Source organism: Rhagoletis pomonella, unplaced genomic scaffold, assembly GCF_013731165.1.
Source record: "Rhagoletis pomonella isolate Grant_MI unplaced genomic scaffold, Rhpom_1.0 Rhpom_scaffold_00003, whole genome shotgun sequence".
In the NCBI taxonomy this organism is placed as follows: Eukaryota; Metazoa; Arthropoda; class Insecta; order Diptera; family Tephritidae; genus Rhagoletis; species Rhagoletis pomonella.
Window position 1 is genome coordinate 98,203,361 of NW_023458557.1, and position 15,269 is coordinate 98,218,629.

Here is a 15,269-nt window from a genome sequence, read left to right on the forward strand (position 1 = left end):
GCATTACGTTTTCTAAACGTATTAAGAATCGCCACTTAAGCGTGAAATTAAAGCATTTTATTTTTTGTGAACGAAGCAATGAACATATGAAGAGATCTCACTAAAATAGGTACAAGCGCAATTGTGTTAATTAGCTTAAAAGGATGCTTTAAGCAAGATCTTAATATAGGTACATATCGTCGTTTAAAGTACAAAACCGCGTATCAACAAAATGCAAAACCGCGTATCAAGATAATGCAAAACCGCTTATGTGACGTTGCATAAATTATTTTCTAAAGAATAAAAACACTTATGTTTTAAAATGGTTCCCTTTTTTATAGAGCAATCGCATTTCTGGCTGGTATATTTCAGGACGAATGGATCAGGACGAAGCCAAGAGCTTGTGTGAGCAAATCCAATTTTTGGTAGCAAATGTCAGTTACGCGGTTTTGCAGAATGACGATACACGGTTTTGTACTTTAAACGACGATATATATAAAGTAAATTTTACTCTTTCTGTAGTAATCTCTTTCATATCACATATTTTCATTTGTTAATTTAAAAAGAAAGAAGATTTCAATGTCGTTTAAAAAACTAAATTTGATTTATTTAAGGAAACTTGTATAAATTTTACTGAAAAGACTTTAAATACACTCTAAAAAAATTTGTTTATGTCAATGTTATTGTGGCTTGTTAACATTTTATTTTTAATATTTTTATTGAGCTTTGTACCACGATTGTTTATTAGGAAAAATTGAAAAAGCAACAAAGTCTAAGCGGTAGAAGTTATAAAAAAGTTATATTAAAATAAAGTAATGTTTATTATTAGTAGGAAATGTATTTCTAGTTTAAAAATTTTTGCAATTTTAAACATTCTATATATGTGTATTTATGTGTATATTTTAAAGATCTCAAGTTCAAAATCAAATACTGAACATCTCATACGTATACAGATTCTTGTTGAAAAATAGATACTTTTCAGTAGTAGTTTTACATGCTCTTTTTAGAGTGTACTTGCTATTTATTATACTTGCTTTGCAAAATACTTATGCACAAAAAATGTACTTTATAAATTGAAATTACAAATGTTTAATTTTATGTACATGTATTCCAAGTCCTTAGGATAGATTAAATTATGTCTTTGTCAAGAAAATGTTTGGTTTTCTTACAAATTATGAGATGTATATGTAAAAAAAGAAAATTGGATACATTTGGATACATTTTTGGCTTGGTCAGTGATACATTTTCTTGAGACGGCGCGGCAACACTACATATCTGCAAAGCAATGAGAGCACAATCACCGGCGACAGAGAACACCAACAACAAAATGCACTAATAAAAAACAGCCAAACAAACCACCAAAAGCGGCACACAACTCTTTGTATGTAGTTCAAGTTCAGTACAACCATAAAGCAGCAACAATGTTGCAAGTCAACAACAAAAATGATAAGTAAGAAAAATACGTTGAGAAAAAGAACAACACGTGACAGCAACGGCGCCAAAACCTGCCTCAACATAAGTAACTATGCTATGCTAAAAAAGTATATACATACATACATACATACATACATACATATGTATATGAGTTTATGGGGCGCTGCGATATGTTTTGCACGAGAGAATGGTGGGTGGGTGGGTGTTTTGCCGGCGGTGCATGTGATGAAAATTATGTTACTCCAGCTACGAGTAAAAGCGCAAATTGCTTATTACGCTGTTGGTCGTAACAGTGAATAGTGCGCACTTCTGTAAGCATTTAACAGCGCAACGTAGGGTGGGCGCGTCGATACATGGAATTCCTCTGGTTACAACAGCACAGCCCACAACTTTTCGTTAGTTACAATGCCAGTGCTGCTAAGCTTACTAAGCATTCGTTCAGCATTGCTTGTAACAGACGGTTTTATCAGTGCAAAGTGAACGGATGTATTCGGCGGTGTGCAAAATAAATCGTACGCGCATTAACCGCACAAACGTACAACAACAGTTAGTTTGTTTATTTTGAAATACTGCAAGCAAGTGGTAGTTGTTTGTGTTTGGATTTGTATTTACTGTGCGCGCGTTACTTGTTTATATTATTAGGATGTGGTGGGTGTGAAAAAACCCCCAAAAAAAAAAATATACAAAAAAGTAAATGATCGACTGGATGAATTATTAAACAATTTCGCATGCGATTAAATGAAATTCAGTTTGTGTGCACAAGCTAATTCTGCGCATTGTTGTATGAAAGTAAGCAATACATAAAAAAAAAAATCTACCAAAAAAACAAAAAAAAAAACGGAAATATAAACTAACTAGGAAAATTTTCACAAGCATTCGGCAGAATTCGATGCAGCGGAATGTGTGCAATCCAAATGAAAATAGAATGTTTATAAAGATATAAACTGTGAAATAAAATAGCTATGGGCAAAACCAGATGGCAGGTGAAATATTAGACTTTCTAAAAAAAAAAACATGAAATGAAAATGGTGTTTTTTTCTATTATTAGCTCATTTATTAAGTCTGGGCCTGTGCCAATCAGTAGCAAAGTTCTGAGTTGAAAGATGTTGTGCCGGCTCGGCAATTTTTTTCGCCTCATAGTTGTCAAAAAATATACTACTAATTTTATCAATTGGCATAAGTAAAATAAATAAAAAAAAATACGCAAACTGCATCTTAAAGAAATAACAGTATGGGATAAAATAATAAAAATTGACAAATCGATGCAAAAAAAAAAACCAAGAACTTATTAAAAATAAATAAATAAATAAAAAATATAAAGCATCCCTCAGCTCCCTTTTGAGTTCGGAGGACACACTAATCCAACTATATTAGCAAAATGTTACGTATACGCCATGCTTCACTCCTCAGAAGTATTCGTCGTATGCCACTAGTTCATAAAGCTACATAACTCAAAAAAGTGCAAATCAAAATTTTTTTGAATTATCTTAAATTACTTAAATATTATTCAATAGGGGCATTCATAAAATCAGAAAATTGGCTTGGCAGAAAAGCAAAGTAGAAGTCTATCTTTTATTCTTTATTTGTACGTAAGAGCTAAGCTACTCTGCTCTACAGCGATGCTAGTTGGCAGTCGCTTGTAAATAATCAAAAATATTGATAAAACTTATTATTTTAAATAAATTTACTCAAATATTTCGGTTACGGTAAAACAGTATCAATATTTGTTTTGGCTTTTGATTTTTCGAGGTGAAATTTGCAATTTTTTTCGAAAAATAGCCGGTAATGTTTTGGTTTTGTATTGATAATAAATTCAAATGGCTCCTGATTTTTCGGGCTTTCTTGAGGTTTTCGATTTTTGAGTTTTTTTTTCGCAGTTTTCTTAGGAATTTTTCAGTATATTTTCAGGCTTATTCGGGACTCTTCGATTTTTTTTTTTAGAAAATTATCGAAATTTTTGGGGCTTTTTCAGAATTTTTCCGGCAATTTTGTAGACATGCGAAATTTTTTCGGAACTTTCGGGATTCTTCAGAATTTTTCATGTTTAAAAGTACATTGAAATCTAATGCTTGCTTCTTATGCGTGATTGGCCCAAAACGCATTACTTAGGAAGGAACTATACATTTTAAAGCAATCTTTAAACATAAGGTGAATTTTAAAGTTAAAAGTTACTTAAGAAAACCGCACAAAGTGTGTTAATATTCTCAACATTTTTATTTTTATTTTTTTTGTATTTCGATGCTGTCCCGGTTAAATTGGAACAGTTGTTAACATAACATTGACTATCGATAGCGCTTGACTCTATCGATAGTATTGCTGCAAACTATCAACGAGTAACGATAGTTTTTTTCGGAAACATGAAAACTATCTATCGTTGGCGGCACTATCGATAGTTTTACAACTCTATTATTAAGCAGTTGCTTTAGTGAAAAGAAAGCCGAAATGAAATAACTTTTCACTTTGCGCTTTGCTCTGCTTTTAAAACTTCAATATTGCCATTCTTTTAGGAGCACATTATAATAAATGCTTAATAACTATAAAACCATTCAAAAAGCACTTGTAATGCATTGAGCAGGTTGTTGGTCGAGAAATTGTCGCTTCGAATATACACATACATAAATACATTATTATAAGAGTGTAAAAATAAAAATTTGGGAAAAGTTACAGTTTACGAAGCATTAAAGAGTTTATCCGAGTTTAGCAAACGAGCTGTGTGCGACGGTAAGCACTTAAGCCAATGGAAATGAAGTAGCAAGGCAACTATAAAGTAGTGCAAAGTAGCGAAGAGATGGATAGTTAAATGCTGTTCGAGTTATATTGAAAACCATAATGTGCAAATATTAAAATTTAAGTGCTAAAGTAAAACTAAGGCAAGTAGGGGTTCAGATCAACAAGAAAAAAAATAACACGTTGAAAGATTAATGCAAGCTTAATGCAAATAATATAAAATACATCGCTCAAAGTCAATCGAAAGCTTATTGAAAAAGGCTGTTTTAACAAATCTGCAAACATATGAACCAATGCGCAAATATATTTCAACGGACAAATCCTCAATCACATCCACTGCATGGATATGGATTTGTGCTCCTGCCAGACAACACAAATACGTATTATCAATAGTAAGTAGCAAGTAGCAATTCGCATCAAATCGAAATCAAAAGTATTTGTTTGTGTGTGTGAAAAAAACAGTGCTGGATAAGTGAAAAAGCAAAATGTATTTGACTGTTTGTAAACAAGCTTAGAGTATAAAGCCCAACAGCTTATGGGCATGGCAAAATCCATTCGAAGCTGAAAGCAAATATTCAATCACTGCGAGCATCTGCGTATTGAGAAATCTCCTGATGCGTATTTGGATAAAGCAAGCAGGTAAGTGAGATTTATTAGAATGCTAAGCAGCAAGATATAATAAATTGCAGGATTCAAAAGGCTCGTAAAATTAAGGGAAACCTTGTTTCTCTCACTAAAGGCTTTATGTGTATATTTGTACAATGTACATGTGAGAAAGTAAAGTCGGAGTTACCGAAAAAAGTGCCCCTATTTTTTAGTTTGAAATCAAAAGATATTTAGAGGTCGCTCAAAGCGCTCAAAGTTTTCTATGAATTTTATACGGAATTAAATAACTTTTCGTAGAAATGGTATAGAATTCTTGAAAAGCAATATTTTTTGTTTGGAAAGCTCCGTTTCTCTTCAGAAGGTTCACAATAATAATAGCCAATTGTTTATTTAATCATTTATTCATGTTAACTATATTTTATAGCAAGGAATGAAACCGATTCAAAATAACGTTCCGGTTTGGGTTTCGGTTTTGCCAAGTGTTTCGGTTTCGGTTTTGGTTTCGTTCTTCAAAATTTATTTCGGTTTTGGTTTCGGTTTCGTTCCGGTTTCGGTTTTTCACAGAAATTTTGTTGATATTATTTAAATCACAATGTCCTTAAACGTTGAGGAAAGAAAATCGAAAATTACAGTTCACTGATAATATCAACACTAGGTTCTTTCCCTAACAATCCGGACCGGATTTGGTAATTAGAGAATAGGAGAAACATTTTCTTTCAAATATGGAACAAAGTTCAGAAGTACGGAAACGCAAAAACCCACATTTCGTGCCCACAAGTCGATAAACAGCTGATTCACGTTGTTCTTGTTTTTGTCACTTATACCATGTTCTGACCGACATCGGAAACATGTTTTCGTTGCTAAAACTGGTTTTCGACCTAAAACTTGTGTTTTCGTCCATATAAAATCTGTTAAACGAAAACCAGTTTTCGCTGAAAACTACTTGAAAACTCACTTTCCACTCATTCCAATCGGTGTCTTCACTAGTTTTTTTCGATTATTTATCGAAGTGGAAGTCATATTTTATCATCTTTAATACGCCATTTCGGATTTATTGTTAATTGCCTGGCCAAAGCAAAATAAGAATGAAAGTTAAAGGTTGTAAATGAAAAGAAAATGAAGGAAATATGTTTTAGTTGTCGGTCAGAACATGGCATTAAATGCAAACACTTGGAAATTGAATTTTGGTTTCACACATTTGATTTTAAGTACATATATTGAAAATACATCAACAGGCCATTCACTTTCCCTTAAAAGCACCAAGTAAATGCAGGCAACATGTAAACACAATACAGCTGATATGCACTTTGACACTTTATCCATTTTTACTCGGAGAAAATTTCGGGCTGTTTCGGGCAGGAAGAAGAATACACTTACGATCGAATACGCTCGAATTTTCGCTCTCTATTAACCATTTTGTTGAGTACAGGCATGATTTCTGGGCTATTTTGGGTACACGCGGGATCTCGCATTGCGTACGGGAAAGAAACTACTTAAATATAATTAATCGATCCTCGATTCACAACAACAAAGTCATCAGCAGATTTTTGCGAAAAGTTACCTTGCCATACTTATTTACTACTTAACAAGAATTTTAGCAAAATGTTGCTGATTTTGGTTAAATAAATCATTTATTTCAAAGAAAGTTTTATTTATAATTTTTGTAAATTTCTGGAAACCGATTGAAACCTGTGATTGGTCAAGGTCAAGATAACGGTTACGGTTTCGGTTCCGGTTTTGAAAAACGAAACGGTTTTAAACGGTTACGGTTTCGGTTTGGGTTTCGGTTTCATTCCTTGTTTTATAGGTCCACCAAAAACCCCAGAAAATGCAATGGTGGGACCAATAAAAAATCTGTAATATTAAAAAATTTGTTAAATGAAGTCTTGAGGAGAACCAGAGTTCTCCAATCGAAAAATATTAATTTTAAAGAATTCTATACGATTTCTAGGAAAAGTTGTTTTTTCCATATCGGTGGCGAAGTGGAAGTTCGACCTATCTCGGCGGCCAGTTCGAAAACGCCCTATCTCAGAAAACTTTTCAAGAACTCCCTACTTCAGAATTTGATTGGAAAACACCCTACCTGAGAATTGGGTTGAATAATGCCCTAACTCAGCTGCCGATTCAAAAACGCCCTATATCAGCGTATTTTCGTTTGAGATAGGGCGTTCTTTCTGAGATGAGTGTTTTTCATCAAAATTCTGAAATAGATTGTTTTTCAATAAAATTCTGAAGTTGGGCGTTCTTTAAAAAGTTTTCTGAGATAGGGCGTTCTCGAACTGGCGGCCGAGATAGGTCCATCTTCCACTCAGCCATCGATATAAAATACAAGGAAAATTTTGAGCGCCTTGAGTGACCTCTAAATATTTTTTGATTTCAAAATAAAAAAAATAGGGTATATTTTTTCGTTATAGAACAATCCTAGGGGGTGAGAGCATTAAAATTCCGACTGTACTTTTTTTGGACCACCCTAGTGTACATTAGGGTGCATTAATCTCCATACAAAAAGAGTCGGCACTATTTTTTCATCGAAAGTATGTTACACTTTAAGACTTATTATATTATATATTAAAAAGTTTGAAATTTTTGGGGGATTTTGTTAAAATTTGTTGAATTTTTATAATTTTTGTATAAACTTTGAAATATGGATTTATATAGTGTGTGTTATATATTGCGCTAGACTTTTATACAAAAACATTAAACATCGAAGAAACAAAGTAATATAGCTAAAACTGGTCAAAGTAAAAAGTTTCTATTCTTTCTTCCACCACTGTATATATGTATATATATATATATATAGATTAAAATTTACGTGAGCTTGACCTATCTGAAAATGTAAAAGTATTTTTTTCTAAAAAATCACCTCAGATGATATAAGGGTTTAAGCCTAAGAGGTTAGCAAAAAAATGTTTAAAAATTGTATCAAATCGGTCTAGCTCCATTAATCTAAATAGTTTTCCCAAATATTTTGGCTGGAGTCTTAAAATATAATGCAATTTATACTTCCGGTGGAAAAGTTGCCACTTTTTTTTGTGATGCACCCTAATGTACACGCATATATGCACTAAGAAACCGGAGCATGATTTTTGAAAACAGAGTATTCTTCCACGTGTCCATATTGGCGATATAAAATTTTTAAAATTTTGCTTCTCCGGACATCTCCGAAATAGGTATAACTTCTGCCAAGCGTGTAAATTGTGTTTTTTTCCACAATAATTTTCACTAAAAACGACCTCAAGCTCAATAAAATTGTTGAATATAATCTACAAAATATGCATGCTAATTCCAATCGATTCATTCGTAGTGGCATTTACTACATTAAACATTTTTACATAAATTCATATCTATATTTGGCAAATTGGCCTTGAAGACTTTTACCCTAAACGTTCTCAAATTCATACAACGCATAATAACCTTCGTCTGTGGGTATCTGCTCGTTAAAGGTTATAAATAGCATGCCATAAAAATACATTTACTTTATACATAACTTTTAATATAAGGCATACGGCATTTTTCGAAGCTTATATTGGCATACCATTTAATATAACACCGATAATGATGGCCATTACGCGTAGGTGAAGAAATGAAATGCTTATACAAAAAAAGATCTAAATTGAGAAAATGGCCTGTTTATAGCATAAAAATGCACACGTGTACGTGCGTACCAAGACGGATAGCTACATAAATTGTATTGTTGAAATTCAATACCACTTTCGTTAAACGCGAATTTCTAAGAAAAGCAACGAACCGTAAGGGCGCATAATCAACTATGCTTCCCAATGCCGAGTAACTATGTATGTAACTTATTGAAAGTCCCAAATTGGTTGTGACGGCAGATACACAATACAGGAGGTGGAAGCAAAAAGATAACCTCAAGGGTGAAGCTTTAAAGCAACAAGTTGCCTGCTTTATGGTATTTAGTATTTTGGTTTTTTAACTATTCTGTTTTTGAAGGTTTAGGGTTTTTTTATTGAGTTGGAGTTGGGCCAAACATTAAAGCTGTAAAAAAAAATTTTGTATACCAGCAGAGGTTAACTTCCAGATTGAAGACAAAAGGTTCGTTATCTTAATTCACAAAGGCCCTAACCAAAGCTTTTCTCGAAACAGCGTTTTTCACAGATTTTGGTAGGAGGTATTGAAGTACATTTTCAATAAAAATGTTAAAGTGTTAGTACGCAAAAACAACGGAGTTACATGCCACTTTTCAAAAAGTCCTACCAGTTTTTGATAGTTTTTTTTTAAAATGCCTTTTGCTTCTCCCGTAAAATTAAAAAAAAAAGAAAATGTTGGTTGGGTGGGGTCTTTGAGAATTAAGGTGACGATATATACATACATATGTACATATAATTGCATGCATATTTTACAAGTCAAAATGTGAAAGTACAAAAGGCTTAGAACTAGAGCCGAATTATAAACACAAAAGGAAAAAGAACAAATAGAACAAGAAGAAAAAGATTCTTTGCTGCGCAACAATATAATTTCTATTCATCTTGTGGCTTCAATTTTTAAATCTTCCACGCTTTCACCAACCAACTTCGTTTCTTTACAACAAGTCGAAATTAAATAATAAAACGAAATGGAACTTTTGGACAAGCGGGCAGTTTAAGAGACAATCATTTTAGACTGACATAAGAAATCAGTCAGACCAGCGGCGAAATAAATTTCAAATTCAGCATAGCTGCCAAAGCTGCTGAGTTGTGGAGAAGTGATTTATTTAGATTGGTGTAAAAATTATGCACATTTATATTTATATTTATATAGTAAACTAATTTTTGGGACAGTGAAAAGTAAGGCATTTTTTTGTAAACATGGTATAGAATAGAAAATGTGGTTACACAAAAGATTCATTGCGCGCACGCGCTGTACGAATGAAATTACAGATGCCCTTTGAAGTACACCAGTACGGCTTTATTTTACATTAAAAAGCCTGTGAAATAATCTGCTCACGTTCAGAGTATGTACATGAGTGCCAATATGAATCTACACCTACAAAAAAAAAAAAAAAAAAAAAATCATAATTGTTTTTGTTTTTATTACTTTGGGAAGTTTTCAAATAGAATGTTCATATTAGCGACAATGAAAAGTGACATCAAATACAGCATATCTGTGAAGTTTCAAGAGTGTGCCACCAAATTAAAAAAAAAAATGGCGGCTTGCAGAATATATGTCGCAGCTGCTTTGTAATTTTTGAAAGTTAACGTCTTTTTTTCATTTTAAAAGTTTACGAGACAATCATTGTAGACTGACATAAGAAATCAATCAGACCAGCGGTGAAATAAATTTCAAATTCAGGATAGCTGCCAAAACTGCTGAGTTGTGGAAAAGTGTCAACATTAAATGGTGAAAATATTCTTCTTGTCAAAACGAACCAATCTAGATTAATCGACGGCTAATGATATCGATAAATATGTATATGTATATTGATAATACAATCGATTAAAAGATCAATAGTAGCAAACATTGTTAAGTATGTATGTATGTATATGCAAAACAAACGTAGGAATAGATAATTTACGAATATCGATGTTAAATTATCTATGTTAAATATCAGTGCCCGATTTGGACTCTTTCAAAACACAATCATTTCAGCAAGCATTCAGTTGTTTCTATTTCTTTGGCAGCATACTGTCGCCATCATATCTGCTTTGCACAAATTATGTGCTAATGAAAAGCCATTGAATTCGATTAATCTTTTGTTTACGGAAGTTACTATTTACACATATATAAGTAGCTCGCTTTCAAAGGACAATAAATTAGGCCCTTGAGCAATTTCCAGCACACACAATGTGTTTGAGAGCGAAATACGCTTGGGTTTTCTTTCAGTTTTTCATTAATGCATTATTGATTAACGCTGTGTGCGTAGTTAACAAAACAAAGTCACGCAAGCGGAAATATTTATTCTTTTGAATTAATTTATTCACAAGCGTGAAAGAAATAAACCTAAAAGCGAGGGAAGTTTCAACTGGAAGCAGGAAAAACAAATCTTTATACGGTAATTGGTAACACAAGTCCTTCCACATATATACATACATACAAACATATTTCTATAGGTTTTTTATTCGTGTTATAAGAGCTCTTGATTTAGAATTTCCGGTTGATGTTATTTCAAAGCTACCTTTGCGCACTCTTCAAAACTGAGTTAACTAGTTACTATTGCTTTTTAAACAATAGATTTAATAAAAATAACCACTCTCAACCGATGTATGCTTGTGTACTGTGTAATAAAATTTTGCCATGATTTCCACTTCGTAATGAGCGGCCTCAGGATAAATTCTGCAGCATTTTTCACCAAATAAATGGGGGTAACTAATGAAAATGCAACAATATAAAAATTTTGCAAATTAAAGTGCGATAATGTGGCAAAAATAGCGCTTCAAGCGTTACATATATGCATTTGAGCGCACAACAAATCACAACAAACATCCTCGCACGCACCAATAGAATTGAATAAGTGTTACTTATACGCCATGGCCAACGGGACTAAAAATTTAACCGCCAATTTTCAGCTTCATCAGCTCGAAATATTTAATAATGGCACAAAGCATAAAATAGAAAGCAAAAACCTTAACACATGTGTGCGTAGCACAAAAGCATTTCAATAAATTCGATACTGTAAAGAAAATATTGAATTTTGCCAGCGATTCCATAAATAAATTACTTAAATAAACTGCCAAATCAAAAAGTCATAAAAATTTGAACTTTTGCAAAAAAAATGCAAAAAATGTTGCAGGTATGCACAATGCGCAAACGCTTGAGTGGGTGAAGCGATTTTATGCAGCTACATATTGACCGCTAAAACGCATAAAGCAAACCGGCGTCCAAATAAATTTAAGTGAAAATATGACATTGCAAGTAGTGAAAAAGATGCACTCCACCACAGTAACAATAAAAAACGATGTAAAAATGGTAAAAGTGAAAAATTTTCGCTGACCACATGTGTGTAAATGTATGTATGTATGTATGTATGTATGTATGTTTGTATGTGCATTAGACTGTGTCAAATAAAAGAAATACTTTTTTATCTTTCGGACTTGGAAATTTCGTTGTCGGCCACAAAAAAATAACTGTCACAAAATTTCAGTCCCAATCTTAATTTTTCAGTTGGCGTTCGCAAAAATAAGATTTTTGAATGAAACTAATTTTTTTCCGCTACTTTTTAACCAACTTCAAAAATAGGAGGATATTACCAATTCGTCGGAATAATTTTTTTCCTTTTTTTTTATGTACCACGATTTCTATAATTCTTTGTTTAAAAGAAAGGTGGTATCGCTTCATACTAAGTTGGTTTAGATCCGGTCATTGGATCATGACGAAATTAATTGTTTTTTAAAAATTACTTGTTTTATGTCGTCGAACAATTTTTTATGAAAGAAAATGACTGACACCGTCAACAAAAAAATTTCAAAAAATCAACGGTAGGTTCTAGCTACTTCAAACTTGCGCTTACTTTGCTACAATTGAATGGGCTAGAAGGTCGTTTTTGTATTTGTTATTCATAATTATTTGCTAAAAAAGAAAGTAGCAGAAAATTTTTTTCGTCTTCTTCTTCTTTGTGAGCGCTATCTGAAAAATGAAGAATATTCCTTTCATTTGACACAGTCTAATGTACATTCATAGCAATTGCCCTGCTCTCCCACAATTTCCATGGCATGCACTTCATTGTAAGTATTGCGGCAGGTTGTTGGTGGCTGGTCAGCGGATAGATAAATTGCTCGATAAATAAAGTAAATAAAAAACAGCTAAGCTAAATAAATTATAGCCACACAAAACAAAGCCATTAAGATATTACAGGCAAAAATATGGAAGTGCGCGTGTGTTTTAGTACGAGTGAGACGGAGGGGGTGAGTAATTGAGCGAGAAAAAAAAAAATTGTTGGTCATTGCTATAAAATTGTCATAAGAGTGTTTAAACGATAAAGTACGAATCCAAAGCCTTGGTTGCGCAGTGCTATTCGTGTGACTTTGTGACTAACTGGAAAATATTTAAATATTAATTTTGCAATTATTTAAGCACACAAAAAAAAAATCAATACATTCACGAAACTAGGGACTAAATATAGTAAAACTGGATTTAGTTTTTCTCTCTGACGTCAGAATTTTTTAAAAGAACTTTAAAATTTCAATGATATGGGTATAAAATGAAAGAGAAAATTCTCTGAAATATAAAAAAAGTAAATTTTTTGGTGCACAAGAAATATTCGTATAGTAAGTGTTTTTATTTTTTTAATTTTTAATTTTTTTTTTTTATAGTAAACTAATAAAATTAATCGAATAAAGGTAGAAAGAAGAATGTGGTGGGATATACATACATTAGTCCGTAAGATATTTTGAAAGTGAAGATCTTCAAAATGGCGCGCAGTCTTTGGTGCTTTTTAAAGTCACAGGACTTTTAATTCTATAAATAAGTTCTGGTTACGATATATTTTGATATAAGTTTTGTCTGGATAATATTTTTTCCACTTGTAATTATTGGTATGAATGCACTTTAGCCGAGGTCGATCTTCCATTCAGTCGTCGATATGCTCACGCTCTCACGTATTTAGTTACTATGCATATCCACTGATTATAATTAATTGTCGGCAGTTACTCCTTCTGGAATTTATTAGCGCCAAACTCACAATTGCGAAACCATTTTTCAAGCTCACCACCACAGCACGTATTCACATGCAAACATATTTTATATTCAAAATTCAATCGCCCACATGCAGCGCCATCGTTCAGTATATTTGTCATCATTATGAGATTGCCACAATATGCGGGTGCAGGCAATAGAAAATACAAAAATACAACAAAAAAGGGAAAATGTACAAAAGCGCCCAGCAGCCGTTTGTCTACACTTTCGTCTACGCACTAACGCACACATTATTTACCAATATAAACATATGCTATGTATACATATGTGCGAATGCATATCGCGACATTCATTTTTCAATTCAAATACACTCGCGCTCTTACGCGCCATGCAAAGCAAATCCTTGAAAGCAAAAAATTGAAAAAAAAAAAAATTGTTTACACATTTTCGCTAGCGCGTGGACGCAGCATAAACATTTCTTTTTACATATGTACGTATGTATGTACGTAAATTTTAAGCTCGCGCACGCACTAGTCTTTGCCCCCTCCTCTCTCCCCCGCTCACTCCATGAAAGTGGATTTAACAATCTGTTCGCACTTGCGTTGGATTTGCTTTGAAAAGTCCCGCATGAATATCTCCTTCAGCTTCAGCTTCAGCTTCAGCTTCAGCTTCAGCTTCAGCTTCAGCTTCAGCTTGCCTTCTTTGTGGTCGTCGTTTGTTGGTGCAGCTGGAGCCATAGAGCTTTCCGCTGCTCTTACTGCTGCTGATTTATGACGTTGCATTAATGTGTCGTGTTGTTTCTTTGCCTTCTGTTATCCTTCATACTAGTCACAGTGTTGCATTCTGCAAATGTGTTTTGTCATCCTTCCATGCTTGGTTGCGCTTTCGACTTACTTTTTGCTTTTGCTTCTTTGACTACTGCAGAGTTCATTGTTATTTAATATTTCACACAGTTTTCTTGTTTTGTTCGTCGTAATTGTAGGTGCAGCTTCTGTTGTCACACTCGCGTTTAACGTTTTTTTTCTTATTGCATTTATATGCTTTTGTTATTGTTGTTGCTCCCTTTGATTGTGGCAAATAAAACGTGGCAGTGCAGCAGTCTCGCAGTGGTGGCATCTTGACTTTGCTGTCATTTGACATTTCATTACATGTTCTGATTGCTGTTCTCTGCTTCCGTTTCTTCTTCGCATTCTTTTGAAGACGTGGAAAATATGAAATGTGTCTTTTGAGTTCGAAACACTCAAGGCTACAAGTTGCGTGTAGTTTTTAATTAAGTTTTCAAGTAACTTTCAGTATTTATTTTGAACTTCAAAAGGATGAGCAGCAAGTGCACTATTGCATTAAATCGAAGCTTAAAATGGTACTTAACATCCCCTTGCGATTGGTTAATATTTAACAAAAAAATTTTAGATGACCCTCATGCCGGAAATTTGTATTCACAGTACTCCTTTGTGGGCACTTGAACAGATAGTGAATTCCATTGCTATAGTATGCACTGTACTGCACGAACACTTATATGTAGCCACGCAAAACATTTTTAACTAACTTTTTAAGCTCTCACTTCGGAGCAGCAGCAGAAGTCTGTGGTGAATATTTCGAGCAAAATATTTCTGGCCAATCTTGGATAGGAAATTACAATGGTTTTTTAACCGGTAGAAAAGGTTCACATAACAACAACATTATTGAAACAGAGACGATTTCCACAGTGGGGTAAATAGTGTTAATTCTGACGTTAAATATTAATTATTCATATTTTTTTCATAAAAAAGAAGACAAAATAACGTATTTAAATATAACAAAAAAAGGCAAAAGTGAAGAAATCGTCACAATAACATTTCCTCGTTTATTTTAGCTCATAAACTATTTACTTTAACAAATTTAAGTTCTTCCTGATTCACCAAAATCGTAATAATTATGGTAATCATCATCGCATGCATCATCATCATCATAAT

At 33.2% G+C, this 15,269-nt stretch overlaps 1 protein-coding gene across 1 annotated transcript in view; it reads left to right on the forward strand.

Moving 5' to 3' along the window:
* Positions 1–3,926: 3,926 nt before the first annotated feature.
* The window catches only part of LOC118735937, a 155,478-nt gene continuing 144,135 nt past the window's right edge, over positions 3,927–15,269 (forward strand). Inside the window, exon 1 of the mRNA XM_036465978.1 lies at positions 3,927–4,779. The gene's annotated coding sequence lies outside the window, so the exon portion shown is untranslated. The remainder of the gene's footprint in view (positions 4,780–15,269) is intronic.